Raw genomic sequence first — 25,593 nt, forward strand, 5'->3', positions numbered from 1 at the left:
GTGTCTCTGCCACCCAATTCTCATTGTGGGAGAGCCCTCTTTGTGATGGGAGTGTGTGTCTCTGCCACCCACTTCTCATTGTGGGAGACCCCTTTTTGTGATGGGAGTGTCTCTGCCACCCACTTCACATTGTGGGAGACCCCTCTTTGTGATAGGAGAGTCTCTGTCACCCATTTTTCATTGTGTGAGAGCCCTCTTTGTGTTGGGACTGTGTGTCTCTGCCACCCACTTCTCATTGTAGGAGAGCCCTCTTTGTGATGGGAGTCTGTGTCTCTGCCACCCACTTCTCATTGTGGGAGAGCCCTCTTTGTGATGGGAGGGGGTGTGTCTCTGACACCCACTTCTCATTGTGTGACAGCCCTCGTTGTGATGGGAGTATATGTCTTTGACACCCACTTCTCATTGTGGGAGACCCCTCTTTGTGATGGGAGTGTCTCTGCCAACCACTTCTCATTGTGGGAGAGCCCTCTTTGTGATGGGAGTTTGTGTCTCTGCCACCCACTTCTCATTGTGGGAGAGCCCTTTTTTGATGGCAGGGTATGCTCTGCCACCCACTTCTTATGTTGGGAGAGCCCTCTTTGTGATGGGAGTGTGTGTCTCTGACACCCACTTCTGATTGTGGGAGACCCCTCTGTGTGATGGGTGTGTCTCTGCCACCCACTTCTTATTTTGGGAGACCCCTATTTGTGATTGGAGTGTCTCTGCCACCCACTTCTCATAGTGGGAGAGCCCTCTTTGTGATGGGAGGGTGTGTCTCTGCCACCCACTTCTCATTGTGGGAGAGCCCTCTTTGTGATGGGAGGGTGTGTCTCTGCCACCCACTTCTCATTGTGGGAGAGCCCTCTTTGTGATGGGAGTGTATGTCTCTGACACCCACTTCTCATTCTGGGAGACCCCTCTTTGTGATGGGAGTGTCTCTGCCCCCCACTTCTCATTGTGGGAGAGCCCTCTTTGTGATGGGAGTGTGTGTCTCTGCCACCCACTTCTCATTGTGGGAGAGCCCTCTTTGTGATGAGAGGGTATGCTCTGCCACCCACTTCTCATTGTGGAAGAGCCCTCTTTGTGATGCTGCGTCTCTCCTCTCAGCTCTGCAGTCACTCACAGCTAAGCACACCCTGCCTTCAAACTGTGTGCAGATTAATATTGTTTGGATATATTTATGCCTCCACGGGGCAAATACTAGTTTGGAAGGTGCGGCTGTAGATGGGTTATACTTCATTCCCAATTTTGCATTACCAGGTTGGCCTTCACTTGAATCATGCATCTATTTGCCCCTTAGTTTGTTGATTTTAAGGCTATATAACACAATTAGCATATGAGAACAGGAGGCTTCAATGTTCCAGGATCTCTCAGAGAAGCTTACAGATGTTTAAATGCCCCAGAATCCAGTCATGTAGGTAACAATCCTATTTAGATATTCACTTTGGATTATGGAGCTGTGAATACGAAAAATTATGATAAGGTTTTTTGAATCCTAGCAGCACTTGTGAAAGATGCAGTTCAAATCTGCAATTTCATACCATGACCCAAATACATTTGTATATAGTTCTCGAGCTTTCTTCTGACATTTCAAAAATGTCACAATCACTTTGTGACAAAAACATGAGGTCTGAGCTAAACTAGACAACATTTGATGATTGTAGGTTTCATATTCAGTCACGTATTTTCAACATAGAGAAAACACCCTGCCCAAATGGATACTTCTAAACTGGGTGAGCAAATGGAATTAAATATCAGTATTCTTATCTTCTTGGCCAGCACTGACTTCAGTGCACTTGAAAAATGGAAATAATATATGAGAATTTGTTCCAACTCTGCAAGCTCTGCATTATATAAAGTCACATGCAAGCATGTTTGGTTACTGCTCTGTAGCTAGTTTGAAATCACAAACGAAGATCCATCAACTGGCAACGGTACTGTCAAATAGAAACAGGCACACGATAATCAGTAGAAATGCAACATTTGGATCAAACACTCCGGTCAATTGCAGTGTGAAGAGCCCTCCATTGAATACCACAGCAGTTGCATGCAATAACGCTTGGCAGTGAACCATGGCCTCCCTGTAGATGCTTCTACGGTGATGGATTGGGCAGGCAGAACTACATCACTGGCCATATTCCACTGGGACTTTGGGGCAAGGCAGAGAAGATTAATTGGTAGAAAGGAGCAGCAAGCCAAACATATGGTAGGCCACCAAGATAGACTCTTCATCCAAAGCAATCGCGTGTCAGGAATGTCAATTGAGAAGTTCAGGGGTTAGAAGGAATGATGCGATATGGGAGTATGTGTTATCACACGAGCAGGAATACCCACAAGCACAGTATTTGACAAGCATGAGTTTATCCAATGGGACTGTAAGCGGGGACATTAGTGTGGGTAGTTCACCAACAAAGGGCAGTGTGTGCAGTGATCCGTTGCAGCTTTAGCATGGTATGGCAAATCGGCCTTTACTATGTATCCGTTTGTCTCTACAGCCATCGATCCCTGAGTAGAAGCAGAAAGTCAGCCTTTATTCAAGTATTACCGCTTTAGTTAGCAAAAGAAGGGGCATGTTATCAAGGGTCATTTCGCCGCTTTTTATGGTTTTAAAAGCCAAAAAAGCGGCGAAAGTTACATCGCCCTATTAACAAGGCAGCGCTAACATGTTAGCAGCCGTTTTTCAAACGCCACGCTTTGCATCGCTAATAAGATGCAAAGTAGGTATTCCTTTCAGGAAACAACAGGAAAATGATCGCTAACCGTACATCGACGTATTTACAAGTCGTCCCAGAAAAAGCTTAGGGGCATATCAACAACAACCGGCGATAATTATCGCTAAGCGCACTTAGCGCTAGGATAATTATCGCCGGCTAGCGTTGATTTTTATCGCTGACATAGCGTGCTATTAGCAACGCTTATCTCAATAGCGATAAAAATCCTCACGCTAAGTGGCTAACGTGAGATTATCGCTGGGAAACCAGCGATAATCTCACGTTAGCTTGTTGATAGGGACAGACAAACTTAGCCATGATATCCTCCTTCCATAGGATATCATGGCTAAGTCAGAAAAATACCAGACGTAAAAAAGCTGCTTTAACCACGGTTAGCGCTGCTTTTTTTGTCTCTAACAGGGTTAGCGATATTCTTGATAATAAGAGAAATGTCGCTTAGCGACATTTCTCCTATTATTTTACTCTGGAACGCCCCCTTTGCAGCTCATTAGAGATGCAAGGGGAAGCTAGAGTAAATGGGTGCTAACATGCAAATTTGCATGTTAGCACCCTGTTGTTGATAGGGTGCTAGTTTTATCTCTGCTTTTTTGGCTTTTAAAGCCAAAAAAGCAGAGATAAAGCCCTTGTTGATATGCCCCTTAATGTTGAAAAACTCTGCACTAAGCGCTGATATCGCCTAATACTAACGTCTGCTAAATTCTCAACTTAGCCATGTACATAATGGGAGGTGGATTGTTTGGTTAAATCCACTTCTCCCTATTTACAACATTTTCTTCATCGCTGTTCTAACATCGCTGGTTTCTATGCGATATTGATAACAATTGCCGTATATCGCCGGATTTCACATCGCCTGTTAGGAAATCGTTGCAAATACGCCACTAATATGGCGATGTGATCCGACGATATACGGCGATAATGTAAAACGCGCTTTACGTGTTTAGCGATATTTATCGCTCATTGTTGATGATATGCCCCGAAGAGAGCTTTTCACTGAGTGTTTTATACACAGCACAGAGCTTGTCAAATGTCTTTGTCGAAATGTAACGTCACCTGTTCAGCACCAGTGCATTCGAGCCAATAACATTAGGAGGGTGGGATTAGGGTATCCTTTACAGCTCAGATGCAGCACATTTTCAGCGTTTTATTCCACGGCATACACAAAAGGGCATATTTACAAGCCCCTTGCGCCGCCGGTCCGTCAACTTTAAAAGGGGCTTGTAGACCCCTTGCGCCGACAGCGTGTCACTTTTCCCATGTTTAATACCGCATCCCACATTAATCTTGGACATTCGCAATATTGACGCAAAGTACATACAAGTCGACATCTGTGAAGTTGAATGATTGCAACCATCCCTCCTCGGGCAGCACCTTTTAGTTGTTGCTTGTTCTGTAAATCCTCACATGGGAAACGTACATTCTATACCCGAGTTTGTCTGTGGCCCCCAAAATATAATTTTTACCAGCCAGCACAGACCACTGAGAAGTAGAAAAAGACGCAATGCAATCAAAGAGTCAAAACCTAAATACAAACAGTAGCACAACTCAGACTGTAAAGAATGAACTAAAAACCCGTGGAAGTCAAGAGACACATTCCTCACGATCACCAAGGAAAATATTCTGCCTTCGTCCAGGGCTGATGAACGCCGTGAAAAGGAGCAAAATAGAGGGAAATGTTGAAATCTTCCAATATATTCAATGTTTTCCAATTCCAATTCCAAAAAACTTTATTGCAATTTGGTTGAATCATAAAAGTACAATAAAAAACAATTCATTTAAAAATACATATTCCTGTTAATATAAAAATGTATAATAAAAAACAAAATATCATATTAGTTAATCAGAAGACAGCCCCCTATTTAATCAATGTTTTCATCAAAGTAAAAAGACTTGCAAAATGTATACTACTTGCAAACAAAGCCTACTATTTCCTGCTATCATTTTATTATTAGTTACAGAGCAAATGGTCGTCAAAGCAAAAAACATTCATGTATGGACTCATCATGGACTAAAACGATCATGGCTAGAATGGATCACTGAACATGTCCAATAATGCATGCCTACATTGTGTGGCATCGGCAAACTTATTATCATCACCTTACTTACCATTGTGAACTCCTATTTCATACTATGCTTGTTATTTCTGACATGCGTGACACATGCTCCCAAAAAGGCATCATACAAATGAAGCCATCAGCCTTACACTAGATGATGTACATTAGAATTCGAATCATAGCGCGCCACACAGCGCTCTCAAGTGCACTCTTCAGATTTCTCCTCTGAGTGACTTATTTTCCAAAAGAAACCAGATCAAGGTTGAGAACGTTTAAAGGGCCTGATTCTAAGATGTCATGAAGGAGTTTCAGAAGTTAATGAGATCAAGTCACATCAAACAGCCGGCATGTCCTTCGAAAATCACATTAATTCCCTCTGGCACAGCTTACCTAACTAATCGCTAGGTTTCACCTATCCTTCTGCTGTAGGTGAAGCCTAGCGATTAGGGAAAAATAACAGTGATAAAACTGGCAATGAATAGGTCAATGATGAAAGGAACTCTTTCAAGGGATTTAGCAAATAAAGCATTAGGAAACTAAGGAAATATATAGCTATACTATTAGCATTAAATTTAGTAAAATGTTCAGCGAAAATAAAGGTCGACAGTCTGCCTGGTTCGAAGATGGCTGCGCTCCAATGTGGCTATTTTGGCTCCTCTCATAATCTGCCAGTTATTCGAGTTATGGGGGGAGGGGTTGGGGGGGTGATAAGGCATTTCAGACGTCAAAATACTACCGGCTGGCGTGAACATATTCTGGTCTCAGCCAAAGGTGTGGATTTGCAGCTGTAGGTCAAGTTGTCAAAATCTGAACATGGGAGCTATGCCACTGTGAGGAGGCAGTGGTAACCTCACCTGAGGCAGAAATTGAGTCCAAAAGACTGGAGTCCCCACCTGGTGAAGAGGAGCTGGACCAGCTGTTTGTGGGCGTTGATGGAGCAATAGTGCTAGAAGATCCTTGAAGCTACTTCTGTTTTAGGTTTGAATTAATCCAAGCGGAGGAGCTGCAGTGTGGCTGATGGTGCTCGCTGGGTGGAGTCAGTAGTGCGGACACTATTCTTGGTCCTTGAGATCAGCTGGGACTTGTTCTTCTTCTCTTATGCTGAGAGGCAACTGCTCTCATCTGTGGTTTGGGCACTCTCACTCCTGGGCCATTTGAGGGCCATTGCCGTTGCTTAATATTGTACCCCTGGGGGAGCATGGCGGTGCCCCAGCCCAGGTGTCCTGCTCTGTTGTATTAGTCTGCCCACATCGGGAAGTGGGAGAGGGCCTGTGATCCTTATTCTCATCATTTGGACACAGAGAGGCAGCCCTTTTACATGCTGCAGTTCTGTCATCATATGTAAGTGTCCCCAAATCTTGAACTGGAACGTTACTGTGAGTGGGCCACAGGTTTGACATTTCTCTGTAATGCTCTTTACTGCCTGTATATTGAAAGGAAAACCAGGGCTAACATCACTGAGTAAAACTACATGAGTGAGCACTTTAAAAATGCTCAGTAATGTCAAGCATTGCAAGAAGAGCTGTGACTCTGATGAGAAGCCCGTACCTCTTGTTTACTCTCTATCGATCAAAGCAAGTGGAAGTGGGTCAAGCAGAGAGCCAGATGGGAGAAAGTGAAGGGAAGCAAGACAAAGAGAAACACAGGTGTCACTCATCTGCATCGGTTCTTCAGGAAGGAAAGGATAAGGTACAAAGGATCAGACAGACTTGACACTAAGCACACAAAGAAACGCATAAATATCAAAGCAATGAAGACATACAAATGAGAACTGTAAGAAATGCAGGTATTAGTTAAGGAGATTAAGTACCTGCCTCAAGTAATAATCACAATCCTTGTCAGGGTGAACCCTTTAAGTCACTAAATTATCCTGAGCTCAACCCCTGGTAGTCATGGCACAGAGCAGACAGGCTCAACATAGAGGCAATGCCTGAAGTATTTATGCAGAACTCAAAAAGAATAGTAATAAAGATAAAATACAAAACAGTGAAAATTCCAAACTGAATTAGAAACATAGAGTAACTTTTAACAAACAGCATGACACTAAAATGACAAAAATACGATGAGGGGAATCAGAGATATGAATTTGAAAGCTTTTGAGCAGAAAGCGCACCAAGAAGCAGAAAGCGCTAATGGTAGTCAATGGTCATGGTAGAACAGGATGTAGTCACAAATTGACACTGTTCGCAATGGAGTGTGGGTTGGATACACAACTACGTTCATCCTGGACAAAGATTTTACCTTCTGATTTTAGTCCTTTAAGTTCTAATCCATCAAAGGAGTATAATTCTAAAGCCCCACCATGACCTCATGGGAGGCACTTAGAGACTCACAGGGTGGAAGGCAGAGACCCACTGGAGGGCCCGGTCTAGTTGAAGTTGCCACTGGGCAGTTGCAGGAGCAGGCCACTTTTAGTTTTTATGTCCCTGTAGCTCTAACAGAAGGTCAACCTTATGACCCTGAGACTCCACTTCTTTGTCTGAGTTACAAGAGGTAGAGCAGGGCTAATCTTTTAGTCTTTTCTTAGGACTCAGACATCAGGTTCAGCCCTCTTCTGATCTTTCACAGGTCCAGGAGTTTTCAGAAGTGAGTACCTGGATGTGCCATATTTATGCCTGGTACAAGCTAGAGGATGGGAATGAGTGTTTTGGCATTCTGTTTACCTCCTGAAGTCCACCCCAAATGTTGTATATAAACCCAACAGACCTGTCAAACAGGCTGTGACATCGTAATGTCAAAGAGAGTCCCCCTGTGATTGTGGCCTGGCTGGCGGGCAGGACAAAATATGAGGCGTGAGCTAAATCTACCTGAGACAGGGGAGGCCCCTTTAAAATGCATTAAGAATCTGGGCACAGCCCCAAGGCTGTCCTGTCCTGTGAGCAGTTCCCACCTCACCACGGGGGAGCTATCAAGCTTCATGGTGACAGTTGAATACTTACAGAAACGCCACCAGAGTCTTTAGGAAGAAAAAGGTACTTTTTCTAAAGTACCTTTTCCTTTAAAAAGAGTCCTTGAAAAATGCTTTGAGCCGTTTCCTCGGTGCAGGTAACATTTATAAAAACGTATTATAGGTGCTAGTCACTGTAAGGACATGTTGAACATTAACCTTTACATTTCCTTCTTTTAAATATCATGCACCCTGCTTTAATGGACAGTAAGGCTTACTTAGGGGTGATTCATAAATATTTAAAAGGAAGGTTTTATGCCTTTCAAAATGGGTTAATTTATCAGGTTGAATTATCAGTTTAAACCTGCGCAGCCAAGTTACTGGTAGCAGCCTGCAGTCATGTTTCCATCATCACTACAGTAGGTGGCATAATGAGTGCTGCAGCTCACTGGTGTTCTGTAACTTATAGGTCATGGGTACACTGTGGGTATCATATATTGGGGACTTAGGTATGTTAAATATGCCAATCAGGAGAATACCAATTTTACCATGTAGAAAGGACGAGAAAATACACTTTACCATTGCTTAGCAGTAGAAAATTGCAGCATTCTATAGCTTGCAAAAATAATGTTCAGCAAAAAGGCAAAATATTCGCAAAGACCCTACAGAAAGGACAAATTTCCAACAGAGATGCTATCTTAGGCAGAGTAGGGGTCCAGAGGTGCCAGTGGTACTAGGCGCTGCTAGGAGGTGGATCTATATTGGATGATCTGATTTGGTGGTCAGTGGGAATTTTGCCCTTGCACAAATTTAGAGAGTCTCATTGTATAGCAGACAAAGGCTTCTTCATTTCAAATGTATTTAAAGCGTTACTATATTCCTGCATGGCTAGAGGCCATCAGACTGATTACTGGAGCCCGGTGCAATAAGTGATGTGACCTTCCGCAATGACTCCTATGACACATAAGCTTTGCCATTTCTAGGCGCTTCATGGCAAATAAACATTTGGACCGCTCCCCAAGACAATACTTACGGTCCTGTATGCTCTGTAAACATATGCGATTGTTGCTCTTGACAATATTTTTACTTAGGCGAGATAACTTATATTTTAGATCATACACATGTGGAATGCTCACATATGCATGTAAATGTTAGATGTCCTGGGTGTATGTTACTCTACTGTGCATGCAAATCTTCAGATAAACCAGATTGTGTCACGTGCTTCCTCATTTTATGGTCTGTTTAAGGATATGTCATTATGTATGAAAATAATCACGTTTTAAATAATTTGCAAATATATCTTTGCATTTACTAGCATTATGCTGACATAGGATGATTTCAATTCAATAGTCGCACGCTAAATTATATCATGCAGAAACTGGCTGTCATGAGGCCACAACCGCACTCAACGTAAACAAAACTTCCTGTAGGCCACAATTGAAGAAATTCTACAAACAACACAACACAGACATGCCAAACAGTTGACTATCAATATCCACACAACAACACTGCCCCCAGAGATATACCAACATTCACTTACAATATCACATACAAGACAGAAATCTGATCCTAAACAGTAGACAATTACAATATTCAATTATCTTGCTTTGCATCCACATACATAACTTTGCTATTTTTAGATACTAACTGTAAGAAATTGGGTTACTGTTAGACTGGGGTGTGAGCCCTGGTCAAGCAGCAACCACAATCCATGTCAGGGTAAGGCACAAGCAAACCCCAAACCTGGTAGCTTGGCACTAAACAATTAGGCTTAAATTAGAGACAATGTGTAAAGTATTTGTCAAACACTTCAAACAGTAAAACTGTGAAAACCCACAAAAAAAGATCCCACACCAGGTTAGAAATAATAGAGTACATTTTAATAAATAAAACATAACTAAAACAACAGTTATCCAATCAGTTGAACCAGAGTTATGAATTTTTAAAGATGAATGAAAAATAGCACCTAAAAACATAAAGCGCCAACCAAGGCTATCTGGTCATGCTGGACCGGGTCAAAGTCAATAGTTCAAGCCGACCGCGATGGAGCACGGTCAGATGTAGTCCCAGATTAGTCCCTCTGAAGTTTTACCTTTTCAAGTTGAGTGTCAAGAGTCCCATTTGCATTGGAGAGTATCGCAGACAGATAGATGAGCGTCACCATCGGTTGTCGGCGTGGCATGAGGAGCAGGCCAGGTGTCGCAGATGGGCGGGTTGGTGCTTCGCATTGGTGGTCCCCCGTGAGCTGTAACTACTGTGTCAAGAGACAGGCTGATGGCAGCTCATGCTGGATTTCGGTGCAAGGGGCAAGGTCTTGGTGTGAAAGGGTCTGTTTGTGGTTGCAAACAACCCAAAAGCCTGATTTAGGGGCTTGTGAGCTACACCAAGGGTCCAGGACTTGAGCGGCACCACTTAGGGGGCAGAAATCCACTGCAGCTGGGTCCAGGAGCTGGTTAGGGAGGCTTTTATGTCCCTGAGGCTCAGATCAGGAGGTCAGCAGACTAGCCCTTGGAGTCACTATGAGGTCCTAAGTTTAAGATTAAGTTGGAGGTCCAGTTCTTCCTCCCCAGGCAAGAGGACAGCAAGCAGCAGGTAAGCACAGCAGAGCAGGAGCTCCTTCGGAGTAGCAATCCAGTAGCGTGGCATTCCTTCAGCAGTACAGCAGTCCTTTTTCCTGGCAGAAATCCACAGGTCCAGAAGTGTACTGAAGAGTTGGTGCCTGAGGTCCAGTATTTATACCCAGTTATGTCTTTGAAGTGGGGTAGGTGTCCCTTTGAAGCGCCCAGGTAACCTACCTTCCCTGCCCTGTCTCCAGACTAACTACAGGGGGTCTGCAACCCATTTGTGTGGAGGCAGGACACAGCCTATTCAGGTGCCCATTTCTTCCCATCTTGCCAGTGATGGCCCATCTAGGCCCGCCTAAGTTACCTATTGTGTGTTGCGTTCTAGGAGGAATACACAAAGGTAAACTGTCAGCTACACACCATCATGTCGCCAAAGACACACCACAGACACTAAATAGCTAAATCACGAAAATGCCAACTTTCTAAAAGTGCCATTTTCAGAACTGCAATTTAAAATCCAACTTCACCATAAGTTAGGTTTTTAAAATGTGATTCCAGAAACACAAAACATGAACCTGTGATCTACTCACATTTGGAAATTATACTCATAAAATGTAATAAGGCAACTCCAGTGTTATCTTATGGCAAAGATAGATCTTATAGTAGTGAAAAACAAATGTACAAGTTCATGTCCTACTTTTGAAATACATTGCACCCTTCCCATTGGGCTGTCCAGGGCCTACCCTCGGGGCGACATATATATTAAAAAGGAAGGTCTGGGGCTGGCAGAAGGTTTATTTTGCCAGTGCAAAATGGCAATTTAAAACTGCACACACCGGTTCGGCAATGGCAGGCCTGAGACATGTTTAAAGGGCTACTTAAGTGGGTGGCACAATCAGTGCCATAAACCTGCTGGTAGCATTTGATTTACAAGCCCTGGGTATACATAGTACCACTTTACTAGGGATTTACAAGTAAAATAAATATGCCAATAGGGTATAAGCCAATGTTACCATGTTTAGAGGAGAGAGCAGAAGCACTTTAGCTTCGATTAGCAGTGGTAAAGTGCACCGAGTCCTAAGGCCAGCAAAAACAAGGTCAGTAAAAATGGAGGAGGAAGGCAAAACGTTTGGGGGAAGACCACCCTAAGGCTAGCAGGTCTAACAATAGCAAAACATATACAAGTGCCAGTCAACCGACACCTGTATCAAAGAGTAATGTTTGTGATGCGTGCATCACCCCAAACAGATTATCAAGATCAGATCTAGATACATTCTCAGATTCGTCCCAAAAACAGGTCACATTGTTACCATGGTACAGGTAGTCAACCCTTTGTTTTGTGTTTTAATTCATGGCAGCTCTCGGCATCAGTAGGTCAAAATGTGTTTCTATTCAGTGTTCAGCGTGCACAGCGGTAATCGTTAGAATCTGCTACAAACTCATCTCATTCAACAGGCACAGGTATTTATTAATTAAGGTGCACTCCAAAGAGACCTGTTTTGAGATATACAGCATCATTTAATTTCCAAAAGTGTCTTCTGGGGCAGCCGCACAATAAGAGACAATTAGACCAACAGCTACCGAGTGCCAACTATTTACATATTTATTGCAAAAATAACCTGCCGGGATGGTCGACGTTTGCCCACTTCTCGCCTCGTTGATTATAAGAAGAATTTCAACCTGCGTCAACAAATGCTTTGGTTTCCGAGACCCGGAAGAGGCGGTGTTAGAAGCGCGCGCACACAGGGGAAGGGGATATCTGGGAGCGGAGATTACAATGGCTGTGTCTGTCAGGAAGGATCACGGCGGTCAGGTAACGATCAGAAAATAGACAAGTGGAGAGAGGGATGAAAGGGGAGGAAGCCGGAAAGATGAAACGTATGACTTTAGAGGCTGACATCCTATCGATTATGAATGTCAATAACGGCCGGTGAATTTTTATTTCACCCTGTGAACTTCTCAACAGCATTTTTTTTTATTAACACTTCAGTTTACCACAAGAAAGAGTGAAAGTATTCAAAAACCGCTCTGGGAAAAATACAGCTCAAAGAAAGTGGGGTTTTCATACTGTTACTGCTAGTGGAATAGAATATTTCCAGAGTGATTGTTTAGAGGGAGACGAAATATTTCCTTCCTCAAATAACCTTGATGGTAAACAGGCAAAAATTCATCGGGCTCGTTAGAGCTAAGCTATTAGATGTGTCATCGAAAAGAGCGGTGTTGTAGAGGCAAACCAGCCCCTTCTGTTAACTATATCAGCAGAAATTGGCATTCGACAGCCAGTGGTGCCGTTGGTAATGTTCTTTCTTTTGTACTTTCCGTCACAGCGCAACAAAGATCGTCATTTAGATGTTGTGAAGGGAGTGCTTGTTAGTACCCTTGACACAGTCATGAGTCCCATGATTGTAGTGTTCATTAAGATACTGCAGAAAGTAAACAGGACTTTTAGATCCCTATCTACTCTATATTGTTCCCACTTCTGCCCTTCCCCCTTGCACCCCATCTGTAAACGGAAGGCTGATAAGGCAGAGACATAACACAGGCATCTGCAGCCCCTGCAGTGCAGGGGGCCCCATTTCACTCACAGGCCTATAAATATCTGTGCGATATGGGAGGCTCAAGGTTCCCTCCCCAGATTTTGCAGAGGGAACCAACGCTTTGTGTTATGCCACAGTGACGAAGAACTAAAAGTACTAAAAGACATCTTGTTATCTGGGTCAAATGTGGAGGCCCTCCCGTCTAGGGGGAGCCATGCCTAAGGCGGTGATGCTGGGACCCGGGAGTCACAGCACAAGTCGCCGCAACCTTTGGGCAGGGCCAGGTGTGGCATTGACTGGCCAGAGCTCAGACCCCGGAACCATTAGAATGCTTCCGGGGGTGTTCCAGGCAGTTTGGTTGGCCCTACCCCTTTAAAAAGTGCTGCGAGGCGGTGTGCAGGCCTATTTTCCACTCGCTGCCTCAGACACAACAGGACCTCATGACCCCCGCCTTCATGCCTCCAGAATGTCACACTCGCAACTCTGCAGCCACAGGCCTCTTATTTTCCTTGCTTGGTGCCCCCCGGGAGCAGCATGGGTTTCAGAGCTGGTTTTCTCACCCAACCCGAGAGTACTCGGTGGCGGCTCCGGGGGCCAAATGAGGGTTGTGGAGGTAAGGTGGTGGGATCTTGATGTTTGTGATTGTTGTGGCCAGTGTGTGGGGGGATCTGTGTTGGAAGTACAGAGAGCGGAGAGAGATGAGTCATGTTCAGTCATCAGGCTTTCCTCCATGTGGGTTTTTTTGGTGGGGGTTCGCACCCCTTCCTTCTGGGCTCCCCCATGGGTGTTTTAGTGGGTTGTGGGGCCAGTGCATGCAACGCTCTTTGATTTTCCATGGATTTTATCTTTGCATTCCGGGACTTGTCGGTCCTGGTGTTGTAATGCAAGAGGTGGTATTGCAGGACCCAGTCTGTAGTTGTGGAATTGGACTGAAAAAGTTGCTCAGGGTTGAACCAGGGTGTGCGGGTGCCTCACCGCATGCAACATGCAGCATTGCTTGTCGACGGGCCTTGCTGGGATGGGTCATAAATACGGCTGGGGGTTTAAGGCCCCTAACCCACGGAACTTAATTTTGTATTTATTGTCTCTTATAAGGGTGTGGAGGCAGGGGAAAAGGCTTGTAGTGGGGGCTTTTCTCAAGAAACATAGGCATATACCCGCCCATAGAGTGTTTGATGTCACTCCCATTATCCCTGGCATTTTGGTGCCTTAATGCCCATCATTATTAACATCATCAGGTTTTTGCAATGCGTTTGTAAGCCACATGCATCCAGACAGTGAGGAAGATATCCACCTCCTCAGGTATACAAAAGAGGCATGTCTTCAGTGCCTTTCTATAACTGAAGCAGGTTGGAGCACAGTCGCATGTACAGTGACATCCCATTCCACAGTGCAATAGCTTCCTACTGAAAGATTCTACCTCAGGTTTTTCTCCAGTTGGTATCAATGAGGTCTAAGGAGCATTTTCCCCCTGGTGTGCAGTTCTACGGAAGGTTACACCTCTTGTCTCTTGTTTAGATATGTGGTGATCAACCCATAAATGGCCCCGTGCACTAGTGTCCACGCTATGAAGTGGACCTTCTCCTATTATATATCGACAACCACAGTATTGTTAAGATGCATTTATAAAGGCAAGTTTAAATTTACTATACTAAATTCTACCTATATGTCAACAATATAGATAATCAAGAAACATAGATTTGGAGTTCAAATAGTGCATCTATAGTTGCTTATTTGTACTTACATTTAAGATATTTGGTTCTCGGTATTTAAACAACGATATTTTGGCATCATGATTTATAATCAGATACAAGTTTTTTTTTAATCACCTTTCATTTGATAATGATAATGATGGATGCCTGTGGACTCTAATATCAGAACCTACACTATCACATGAGGATGTACCATTATTTTATATTATTTTGCATACTTGCAAATATTGCTTGCTCCTTTTAGTTTTATATGTGTGAACCTGTAGTGGGTATGCTTAAATACCCAAGACCTATAATAATCTATGCAAATGGCATGGACATAGATTACAGTATTTACTTGATCAATGAATGGATAGAAGAAATGGTAGCCATAGCTAAAATTTCATTTTGTAACAATAGAAGGCTTTAGCAGACGTATACTTACACTGTAAAATATTGAATTATTTTTAAAGGTGATTTGGTGCCTAATTGCGCGTGTATTGAAGTGAACTTCTATGGTGGCAGCTATATTTCCCAACCGGGGTGGTATGAAAATTTGCTCTAGTTTTATCTGCATGAGTTCCTTAGATGAAGCTTATGTGCATCAAGTTTTATCGGGAAACTATGAGCATAGATGAAACACTGAGAAAGTTTAAACACCGATTGAATTCAAGCACTACCTGCCCTTCTATTAACCAAACCTGGCAATTAAACTTCAAATAAAACAAGCATTTGCAATGCAATAGGTCTCGCATTTATAAGAGTTTGAGCTATTGGCATTGTAAAATTACAATGCCTTTTATTTATGTTTTGGTTTTAAAACAAATAAAAGGCATTGTCATTTACAACGTTAGTATCATAAACTTGCATAAAAGCAGTGTGTGGAGTGCAGCAGTGTGTGGCGTGCAGCAGTGTGCGGCGTGCAGCAGTGTGTGGCGTGCAGCAGTGTGTGGCGTGCAGCAGTGTGTGGCGAGCAGCAGTGTGAGGCGTGCAGCAGTGTGTGGAGTGCAGCAGTGTGAGGCGTGGAGCAGTGTGTGGCGTGCAGCAGTGTGTGGCGTGCAGCGGCATGCAGCAGTGTGTGGCGTGCAGCACTGTGTGGCGTGCAGCAGTGTGTGGCGTGCAGCAGTGTGTGGCGTGTAGCAGTGTGTGGCGTGCAGCAGTGTGCGGCGTGCAGCAGTGTGCGGCGTGCAGCAGTGTGTGGCGTGCAGCAGTGTGTGGCGAGCAGCAGTGTGAGGCGTGCAGCAGTGTGTGGAGTGCAGCAGTGTGAGGCGTGGAGCAGTGTGTGGCGTGCAGCAGTGTGCGGCGTGCAGCAGTGTGCGGCGTGCAGCAGTGTGCGGCGTGCAGCAGTGTGCGGCGTGCAGCAGTGTGCGGCATGCAGCAGTGTGTGGCGTGCAGCAGTGTGAGGCGTGCAGCAGCGTGCGGCGTGCAGCAGCGTGCGGTGTGCAGCAGCGTGCGGCGAGCAGCAGCGTGAGGCGTGCAGCAGTGTGAGGCGTGCAGCAGTGTGCGGAGTGCAGCAGTGTGCGGCGTGCAGCAGTGTGCGGCGTGCAGCAGTGTGCGGCGTGCAGCAGTGTGCGGCGTGCAGCAGTGTGCGGCGTGCAGCAGTGTGCAGCAGCGTGCGGCGTGCAGCAGCGTGCGGCGTGCAGCAGCGTGCGGCGAGCAGCAGTGTGAGGCGTGCAGCAGTGTGAGGCGTGCAGCAGTGTGCGGAGTGCAGCAGTGTACGGCGTGCAGCAGTGTGCGGCGTGCAGCAGTGTGCGGCGTGCAGCAGTGTGCGGCGTGCAGCAGTGTGCAGCAGTGTGAGGCGTGCAGCAGCGTGCGGCGTGCAGCAGCGTGCGGCGAGCAGCAGTGTGAGGCGTGCAGCAGTGTGAGGCGTGCAGCAGTGTGCGGAGTGCAGCAGTGTGCGGCGTGCAGCAGTGTGTGGCATGCAGCAGTGTGCAGCGTGCAGCAGTGTGTGGCGTGCAGCAGTGTGTGGCGTGCAGCAGTGTGATGCGTGCAGCAGTGTGAGGCGTGCAGCAGTGTTTCGTGTAGCAGTGTGCGGCGTGCAGCAGTGTGCGGCGTGCAGCAGTGTGTGGCGAGCAGCAGTGTGTGGCGAGCAGCAGTGTGAGGCGTGCAGCAGTGTGTGGAGTGCAGCAGTGTGAGGCGTGGAGCAGTGTGTGGCGTGCAGCAGTGTGCTGCGTGCAGCAGTGTGCGGCGTGCAGCAGTGTGTGGCGTGCAGCAGTGTGAGGCGTGCAGCAGCGTGCGGCGTGCAGCTGGACAGAGCGGCGCCGGGCCTAGGAGACCGTGAGGCCCGGGAGGCACACAGCCCAGGAGACTCTGATCGGGCGGAGCGGTGAGCTGGTACTTCGCAGCCTGATCCTCCTGAGCTGTGACACTGAGGCGCTGGCACTCGCTGGGCTCTGCATCGGCGGGCCGGGGCCGGTGAGTTGGGCGGGCGCTGCACATGAGGCTGCAGTGAAGGGGCCAAACCAGAGACGCCAGCGCGGCACAGCCTTGGTCTGCCGGCCGGGGTCTAGTGTGGAAGTCAGCGGTTGCTGATATTTTTCCCCCAAAAAACATAACAAAACGAAGAAATCAAACAAGAAATGAAGACTGGCTGTGCGGTGAGGGCGCCCGAGCTGGACTGCGGCGGATTTCAAAATGATCAAAGTGCCAGCAAAGTGCCAGCAGCAAGGCCCGAGCGACCTGCGAGGAACGCGCGCGTCTGCAGGGATGGAACCGCCCGGGGAGCCCGGTCTCCGCGAGCTGAGGCGGCGCAGTGCGAGAAGGATCGCGGGTGTAGCGGGCTAATATGCTCCCCCTGCCGTGGCTGGAAGAAGGAAGCAGCGTGAATGCGGTGCTTGCAGCCTGCAGAGGTGCGACTCTAAAGGAGGGAAAATCCATGATGAAAATAAAATTAAAAAAGACCATTTTTGCAGTTGCTGCAGACAAATCATAGCATCAATAAACCTTGGCAGACTGCAGGTGAGATCGGGGTGCGCCTCAAGGTATTCGACTGTGCTCTTCGAAGTTTGCTGACCAAGTACCCTGTTGTTTTTCTCCCGCCCACACCAGTTCGGGTCAGACCTAAAGAAAAACAAGCGCTAGTAATGTTGCCAGTTGTGGGTGTGCTGGCAGAGGAGGCTGGGTCTGCGGCCGCGTCAGACCTAAAGAAAAACAAGCGCTAGTAATGTTGCCAGTTGTGGGTGTGCTGGCAGAGGAGGCTGGGTCTGCGGCCGCGAAATTGAAAGTGATCGTGATCAAAGCGGCCGTGCGGCCGCGAAAGTGAAAGTAAGCGCGCCGCGCACGCCCGCGCACATGCACTGTAGCTTTAGGCCACGGCAGCACTTTGTAAAGCCCAGATATAAAATGTCTCTTCGAGCCTTTGGCTCGCGAGACCTAAAAATGAAGGGGGTTACTTTAAGATAGACAACAATTTGTATGCTTGTAGGCAGACCGTATTGATTGTATTCTACAAATAACTTTAGTCTCTTAACGTTTTATATGGAGTCTTTTTTTTGTATCATTCATTTAAGAAGCAAAAACACATCAAAGCACAGAAGGATCCTTGTATGGAGAAGCAATACAATTGAGGAAAAAAACAGAAGAGGCAGCTGATAAAAGATATAAAGAATCCACCGATGTCTTTGGGTTTATCAACTTGAAAGAGAAGGCCTTTTATATATTCACTTTGTGTAAAGGGCACGCATACATAGTTAAAAATAAGGTGGGAGGAAGGCATTATTCCAGCCTACCCACACTGCATTTCTTTGACTCTCCATAGCTCCATAAACCCTTTAAAGTTTTGCTAATAATCAGGAGAGCTGGACTAAATTAGTGCGATGTATTTAACCACTGCTTGATTCTTTTTCCCATCGATACAGAACACAACCTCTGATGCTGTAGGTAATTCTAGTCTTGACCCTTTATTTGCTTACAAGGAAGTTCAACATGCCTGCAGTTGTAGTTGTATGCTGACAGCTTGCTCAGACATCCTATTTTAACCATATTTATAAATTCACCAGATGGACACCGCTGTGAACTATGCTTGACAAAGTTTCCCTGATGTATGCATTTTTGCCATAATCATACGTGTGAGAATTGCTATCATTGTGGATGATTTACTGGAACAGCATTATGGTTATTATGAAGTTTCATGATTATGTTGTATTATGTTTTTTTCTGAAAACGTAAATAATTTTTATTCCCAGTGGCGTAGCTAGGCCTTTGGCTGCCCGTGGCGGTCCCTTCGTTTGCCGCACCGCGGCAGGCGCATGTAGGTGGGGAGTGCTGGCAATTCCTCCCGTGACTGCCGCAGGTAAGAGTGGGGGGGGGGGGTTGAGTACACCACTGTTTATTCCCCTACCCCCCTGCAGAAATAGGATACTGCATGCAAAGAAGACCTTGTGGAAGTCAATACTCTCAGAGGTAGAATGACGGAATTGGGTGCAAAATGGTGTTGCAGTGTTCCGGTCTGGGGTATTAACAGTCGTTTTGCTCCAGTTCTGAAATGCCGCTTATAGAGCAGCCCCATTGTTCACATATAGAGGGTGATTGTTTGGCTCTTCTCGTTGGCTGTGTCACGCCAAGGGTTGAGGGACAGGTTGTGAACATAGACAAACTCATGTTGTAATTTACAGTTGGTGCTTCCATTGAGCAACTGTATGGAGGACCTTTTATCATTCAAGTGTGTAAAGATACTGGAAAGGGTTTGTAAATGAGGCATTCAAGATTTTGAGAACAGTAATATTTGTGATCATCCCAGACTTTTAAGATGACTGCTGCTAATGCTGAAAACTACAAGTAACAGAAATGTACATACATGCATTTTAATAGAAAATCGTGCATATCGTGATACAGATGTAATGCAGCTACACACAGTATATAAATGTAAGCATTAAGTGTAGATTGTAATGTGCACTTAAATTTCACATAGCTTCAAAATGACTATCAATTATTTAGTAGGTAAATTCCTTTTTAGTCAGAGTACAACAATTATAAACGATTTTTTACAACATCCATTCAATTTCGAGTGTATTTTTAATGACCGAATTCACATTTTAAGTAACTGATTTCAACACAAAGAACCATTTGTGTAACTACAGGCGTTACATTGAACACCATAGTTTAGGTAGCACCATCTACGTGTGAGCTGCGTTTACTCAGTTTATCACAATGTACGTTATCAGAGTATACACATCACGCTGAGTCAGAAGTGTTGCACTGGCTGCCTGGGGCATAGAAAAATAAAACCATGTTGTGCCTAATACCAGCATATGTATTTTATTTATTTATTATTTATATTATAGTTTTATAGAGCGCGAACCAGACCCGTGAGGGTATCAGAGCGCTTTACAGGATTAAGGGTGGTATACAAAGCGTTAGGAAGGGAGGGATCAATTGGGTAAAATAGGGGATACATTATACTAGAAAAGCACGCAGTCTAAAGTTCCGGCTACATGTTGGATAAAAATGAAAACAGGCAGATCCATTATACAAGAAGGCACGTAGTCTCAACTCTTGGGGGGATGCCCAGGAGTGCAGGAATAGGTATCTTCCGTAGAAGCCGTGGATCATGCCGAGGTGGAGGGTGGAACATGTCGCTGAGGTGATTGTAATGTATTCATTAGATGAGGTATTTGCCCATTAAGAAGGATTTGGTCTCCTTCTTAAAGTGTGCCAAGGACGGAAGTCTTCTGATGGTGGGTGGGAGAGAGTTCCAAATTCTTGGCGCAGCCCCAGAGAAGGCCCAATTGTAGGTTTTTTTCTTCTGGAAGCATGCTGGTTGCAGCAACAGGTCTTTGGCAGATCGGGAGTTTCTGGCTCCTCCGGATATCACGAGTTTTTGTGCGAGAAAAGTAGGGGAATTGTGGTAAAGAGCTTTGTGAGTAATGCAGGCCAGTTAATTTGGATTCTGGCCTCTAGGGGAAGCCAGTTCAGAACTTTGAGGTGGGGAGAGATGTGGCCGAATTTCTTTGAGCCAGTTAGGAGTCTGGCGGCGGTGTTGAGGCAGGCTTTCAATGGGGCCAGAGATTCCTTAGGTAGCCCTGCGAGAGTAGAGCATCCATATTTTAGTCTGGAAATGCCTGGTGCCTGGATTGCTTTTTTAAGGTCGGACACATCGAGGAAGGGTTTTAGGTTTCTTAGGTAACTCAAGTGGAATCTAGCCGTTTTGGCCACCGAGTTTATATGGCCACGCATGTTCAGGCTGCCGTCAAGGGTTATTCCAAGGGATTTCGCCGAGTCAACAATGGTAGGAGGGCAGTTTAGTGCTGTGATGGTCTTGATCCATTCCTGGATGTCTGGATTGGGTTTGGGTGGAGAGATCAGATGAAATTCAGTTTTATTTGCGTTGAGTTTAAGCTGGTTGGTGGTGAGCCAATGAACTGTCAGCTTCAGTGCCATGTTCAGGGAGAAAATATCCTCAGGGGAAGAAATTTGTATTTAGATCTGTGTATCGTCAGCGTACATAAGGTAGGAGATATTGGCGGCACGTAGCACCTCAGTGAGAGGTTCAAGGTAAAATTTGAAGAGGGTGGGGGAGTGGGTTGATCCTTGGGGGACTCCAACCGTAACTGGAGAGGGGGCGGATAGATTACCGTTGATGAGGACTCTCTGTGAGCGGTTTTGGAGGAAGGATCTAATCCATTTAAGGATGGTGCCATCCAACCCCATCCTGAGTTTGAGGCGTTCAAGGAGAAATTGGTGGTTAACCGTATCGAAGGCAGAGGAAAGGTCTAGGAGGATTAGGAGACAGGTTTTGCCTTGGTCGAGGGCTTGGAGGGCGTAATCCTCAATGTGGAGGACGGTGGTTTCTGTGCTGTGTCCGTTCTGAACCCGGATTGGAAGCCATCTAGCAGGTGAAATTTGTTGCTGTGTAGGCTCAGCTGCTGTTGCACAAATTTTTCCAGAACTTTGGCTAGGAGTGGGATGTTGGATATGGGTCTATAGTTCTCAGCGGAAGCAGAGTCCAGTGTGGGTTTTTTTAGGATGGGGACAACTTGGCCAGCCTTGAGCGAATCAGGAATTGAGCCCTGTAGGAGGGAGGCATTGATTATTGAGGTCCAGGAAGGGATGATAGCCTGACAGGTGGCAGCTAGGCAGTTAGAGGATCATTGAATTGATTGTTCGGGTTTAAGGAGGCAAGAATTCTCGAGATAGAGTGTTCGTCATAGATTTTAAAATTGGACCAGAGCGCTAGGTTTTTGGGTGAGGTTTGGGGGGACAACGCGGAGAGAAGAGGTAGAGCTGACAGATTTTGATTTTGGTGGTGAGTTGCGGATTTAAGTTAATTTCCTAGGGCAGAGATTTTGTCGCAGAAGAAGGAAGAGAATTCCTCGCTTGTTATTAGGGGTTTAGGTGTTTCTTTGGAGGTTTTTGCTAGTTTGTTGGATTGATGTTTGACCAAGTCGAATAGCTTGCGAGGTCGATTTTTGGCGTTCCCCAGTTCAGTTCTGAAGAATTCTTTTTTAGCATTGAGGATTTTCTTATTGTAGGCATTTCTGGCCTGGCGGAGAAGTATTAGATGTGCTGCTGATCGGTGTTGTTTCCAGTTACGTTCAGTCTGTGGAAGGGATCTCCTTTCCTTGTTGAGGGATCCACTGAACCAGGGATTTCTGTCTTTGATCTGGGTTCTTTTTAATTTTAGTGGTGCCAGGTCATCGAGAATGTTGGATATGGTTGAGGAGTAATGATCCGCTATTGTCTTCTAGCGCTCACATGTGTAGATAGGCAGTGACTATTACTGTAACCAGGCCCCCCACACTGCACTCAAATCAATTAAAGAGAGCACTTCAGAGGATGGGCCGAAAATGGACCATCTAATGTGGTGTGCTATGTAATTACTACTTCTAGCAAATAGTACCAATACAATAATGGTACAATCATTCTCAGTGCATGGAATATGGAGGATTGAGCATCAAAGGATTAAGTCTGAGATTAAACAGATCAAGATCAGAAAATACAGCTCAGTGCTTCTAAACTCCACCACGCTTAGTACAACCCAGCAAAGGAAAATGCTGGCCAGTGAGTCTGCGAACTGGAAAGCATACCTTTTAAAATAAGAACTATAAATATATAGAACTAATATCCCTTTTGGAACAAAACTTTCTGCATACTTTACAAGTCTGCCATTTTAAGCAATTGGGTGTATAACACACAGGATAAGCATACACAAACACACATGGTCATGCACAAATGTACACATAACTACACCCACACATTTTTCTTTTTCTGTCAACAGTCTTCAGAGTGAAGTTATCTCAACCTGTATGAATTGCTGAATAATTTGCTAGGGGCAGATTTGAAATAACCTCCTCTGAAGATGCCTGAAGACATACTCTGGTTGTAAAGGAAATGTTGACACTTTTGCAGGCGCTTCCCATGCAGGTGAGAGCGGTGGGGTGAGGGGGCGGGGTGGGGGTTAATCGACATACGACGATGAGGGAAACAAATATTTAAAAAAGACAACTACGGTTTTCTTTTTTTATTTAAGTTTCCCTCATCGTCGTATGTCGAATCCCCTCCGACTCCGACCCCGCCCCACCGTTCTTACCTACACGTGCAGCACCTGCACTTTCGTGAAGACAAACATTCATGCTGCTCTAATGCACTCATGAGTCGGCCTAACATGCTTGACTTTGCTACCAAAGATGAATACTGATATTTTTGCAGCCTTGCTTGGCACCAATGACTTCTACTGTGACAGTTACACTTATCTGTTCCTGTTTTCTGCCATTTCTATTGAGATAGTCTTAATATATATTTGTGTATTTTAATAGTCTATGCCATGGATCTTGCACTCTTTTTTTATTTTTTATGTGTATTGTTTTTCTTTTTTACTAGGTTTTATTTCTGTTTTACTATGTTATATTTCTTAATATTAATCCTTCCACCCTCAGCATCCATCTAGCAGTAAACTTTGAACTAGTCCTGTAGTACAAATGGTGAAAACATGACAATTCAGGATGCAACAGAATAATTTAGGATTTATTTTGGGTTACCTCTGCGGGCACATTTTGAAGAATGTTGTGAAAGATCAGCTAAAGTATGTACTAACCTCTTTAAACAGTGTTCCACCCCTAACCTGCCCGAAGCATTGTGACCTGTTTTCTCAATAACATTTGTTCAAATAGAACTATAAACCTATGTTTCATTCTTGCAGGATTCCTTTAAAGTCATGAAAATTCACATTCACTGTAGGTGGATTGGACGTACATTAGTAGGCATCTACATATTCCAGAGGGTGAGCTAAGACAAATATGGACAATTGAATAGAATAGGGAATGATCATTCCCTTTTCGAGAGACAATGTCACATCAATGAGCATAAATGGATGAGTATGCGTATATGTAACTTACTGTTAATAAGACTGGCAATAACCCGTTATAAAAATCTAGAAAATCGGTGCATTCAGAAAATGGTTTGCTCTGCTCTCATAAACACCAGATAGTGACCCTTTGTTTGAAAATACACACAATTATCGCAGGTCGGTAGAAGTGAATCCTTGGTGACAGTAAGGCTCTATTGTACGCTGTAATTTCTCTTCAAACCTCGGTCACTTTAAAGGCATTCATACTCACAGGGTAGAAAAGAGGTTATCTTCTGCTTTTGTATATCAAGGACATGTCACCTCTCACCGGAAGTGATCCCTAATGCAACCAGAGTTTGGACTGTGGTCAACTCAGCAAATCATGTCTTAAGTTAAACTAGGCAAGACTTTTCAGGTGCTAATCTGTCTTACCCATCTCACACCATTCTGCTGTACAATGTCACTGAGCCTAGGGGTTGTATTACGAGATGAGTGCAGTGGGGCAGCAGGTGATTGCACCCTTTATTTACGCTCCCAAGTCACTTTGGTATTACAAAAGAAGATGCAAATGTTTATATATCCCCTCCAGTATTTGGTTAGTGTATGTGTGCTTTTTGGACTTGCAAGGTTCCAATGTGGTGTTCCCTCAATATAATGGGGCATGGCTGTATACAAAGGAAGGAACCCCTTCTCCCTTCGACTCACACAATATTACAGATGCAGGCAACGGCAAACAAGCTATTCAGAGGTGCACTAAGCATGCGCCACATATGATGAAGTGTCAAGGCAGTGTTCTCCAAGGGCATCCTTGGGGAGCAGGAAGAAGCTCACAGAGGCTAAGGTTTCAAACCACAACTATGTATTTTACTGATATGCTCACCAAAGCACAGGCACAAATTGTCAGGGTATTGAACTCTGCTGGAGAGAAATGTGTTTCCCATAACTGAGCAGTGTCCCATCTGGTTGGACACCATGACACAGATCGGGATAGGGCACCCAAAATATAACATGGCTTCAGATTTTATTAGGACTGCCTTAACCTCAGAGGAGTGAGGTTCCCATTTGGAAAATTTATATTTCTGCATGTCCAACTAGAGTAGACATATGCTGGCTACTGTCTTCTCTCTATGGGGATCACCACATCAGGAATCCCATCACAAATGAGTCAATGTAGTGATGCTAAGACTGCAAACCCTGAGTCTCTCATACATGCATCCACAGCTCAATTAGCCTCCTCTTTTATCAGCGTCAGTAATTCTCCATGGGCAGATTGGACACCTTGTACAGTGAAAGAGACGCCATCTGTACACTCAACAAACAACACTCTAACTTCCAGAAGAAACCCTTGCAGTTCCATTAGGGTAAAAGTCCCTTGATATGTGTACTGTTCTGTACAAGAAACTAAGCACATATGGTCCATACAAAGGAAAGTAAATACAGTACAGTAAATACAATACCGTAATATAAAATGACTTTCAAGCAGAATGAGAAAGAATTTAACTACACCATAAACATGGCTTGACCAACCAAACATATATGGATTCAGTGGTGAACCAATGCTTCAAATCAGCTTATGTGCATTGGCTCTTTCGAGATGGACGATTTCGTTTTTTTACTGCTTGAAAGCTTTCGTCATGGGATCAACAGGGGCAGGGCTTTTGCTGGAGCAATGTCAATGTTTTATTTACCATGGAATGTGCATTGCCAAGTGCACACAACACTGGCAGTACTTTGCGCACTGAAAAGAGCTGGGCTATCAACTGAATTGTCAATGATCTAACACTCTGCCCTTCTTAGTATGACTATCAAGGAGTCTGCCATGCTTCAGTGTCCTTGGTTCTGACAATTGTTTTATAGACATTTCCCAGG

General features: G+C 44.9%; 1 protein-coding gene and 1 long non-coding RNA gene across 4 annotated transcripts in view; one reads left to right on the forward strand and one right to left on the reverse strand.

The window, feature by feature from the left end:
* Positions 1–25,593, reverse strand: part of CADM2 (cell adhesion molecule 2) — a 1,670,972-nt gene that overhangs the window by 718,977 nt on the left and 926,402 nt on the right. The gene's annotated exons all lie outside the window — the stretch shown is intronic.
* LOC146805725 (uncharacterized) overlaps positions 11,916–25,593 on the forward strand; it is a 202,449-nt gene continuing 188,771 nt past the window's right edge. Inside the window, exon 1 of the long non-coding RNA XR_014967891.1 lies at positions 11,916–12,026. This is a non-coding gene — a long non-coding RNA (uncharacterized LOC146805725). The remainder of the gene's footprint in view (positions 12,027–25,593) is intronic.

Source organism: Triturus cristatus, chromosome 8, assembly GCF_964204655.1.
Source record: "Triturus cristatus chromosome 8, aTriCri1.1, whole genome shotgun sequence".
NCBI lineage: Eukaryota > Metazoa > Chordata > Amphibia > Caudata > Salamandridae > Triturus > Triturus cristatus.